At 45.3% G+C, this 993-nt stretch overlaps 4 non-coding genes across 4 annotated transcripts; all 4 read right to left on the reverse strand.

The window, feature by feature from the left end:
* Positions 1-177: 177 nt before the first annotated feature.
* Pmar_PMAR017832 lies at positions 178-250 on the reverse strand. The gene has a single exon. It is a non-coding gene; the product is annotated as a tRNA-Thr (tRNA).
* Positions 251-395: 145 nt separating this feature from the next.
* Positions 396-468, reverse strand: Pmar_PMAR017833. Its single transcript has one exon. It is a non-coding gene; the product is annotated as a tRNA-Thr (tRNA).
* A 146-nt stretch (positions 469-614) lies between these two features.
* Positions 615-687, reverse strand: Pmar_PMAR017834. Its single transcript has one exon. It is a non-coding gene; the product is annotated as a tRNA-Thr (tRNA).
* Positions 688-823: 136 nt separating this feature from the next.
* On the reverse strand, positions 824-896 carry Pmar_PMAR017835. Its single transcript has one exon. It is a non-coding gene; the product is annotated as a tRNA-Thr (tRNA).
* Between the last annotated feature and the right edge of the window lie 97 nt (positions 897-993).

The raw sequence follows: 993 nt of genomic DNA on the forward strand, positions 1-993 counted from the left end.
GCGGGTGCTCTACCAACTAAGCTAAGAAGGCACGGTCTCGTAAACGTAGAGTCTAACCATGTCGTGAAATTTCACAATGAAACGCATACCACAGTTTAAGTGGTGCAAAGATTTGGTGCTAAATTTCAGTGAAAAATTACGAAATGCCGTCGGTTTCCGACAAAGAGACTCAGAGCAAGCCTTCTGCCGGAGTTGGACCGACGACCTCCCGCTTACTAAGCGGGTGCTCTACCAACTAAGCTAAGAAGGCACGGTCTCGTAAATGTAGAGTCTAACCATGGCGTGAAATTTCACAATGAAACGCATACCACAGTTAAGTGGTGCAAAGATCTGGTGCTAAATTTCAGTGAAAAATTACCAAATGCCGTCGGTTTCCGACAAAGAAACTCAGAACAAGCCTTCTGCCGGAGTTGAACCGACGACCTCCCGCTTACTAAGCGGGTGCTCTACCAACTAAGCTAACAAGGCACGATCACGTAAATGTAGAGTCTAACCATATCGTGAAATTTCACCATGAAACGCATACCACAGTTTAAGTGGTGCAAAGAATTGGTGCTAAATTTCAGTGAAAAATTACGAAATGCCGTCGGTTTCCGACAAAGAGACTCAGAGCAAGCCTTCTGCCGGAGTTGAACCGACGACCTCCCGCTTACTAAGCGGGTGCTCTACCAACTAAGCTAAAAAGGCACGGTCCCGTAAGTGTGAAGTCTAACCATGTCGTGAAATTTCACAATGAAACGCATACCACAATTTAAGTGTTGCAAAGATTTGGTGCTAAATTTCAGTGAAAAATTACGAAACGCCGACAAACCGACTCAGAGCAAGCCTTCTGCCGGAGTTGAACCGACGACCTCCCGCTTACTAAGCGGGTGCTCTACCAACTAAGCTAAGAAGGCACGATCTCGTAAATGTAGAGTCTAACCATGTCGTGAAATTTCACAATGAAACGCATACCACAGTTAAGTGGTGCAAAGATTTGGTGCTAAATTTCAG

This window comes from Perkinsus marinus (assembly GCF_000006405.1).
Source record: "Perkinsus marinus ATCC 50983 genomic scaffold scf_1104296965128, whole genome shotgun sequence".
Taxonomy (NCBI): Eukaryota; Perkinsozoa; order Perkinsida; family Perkinsidae; genus Perkinsus; species Perkinsus marinus.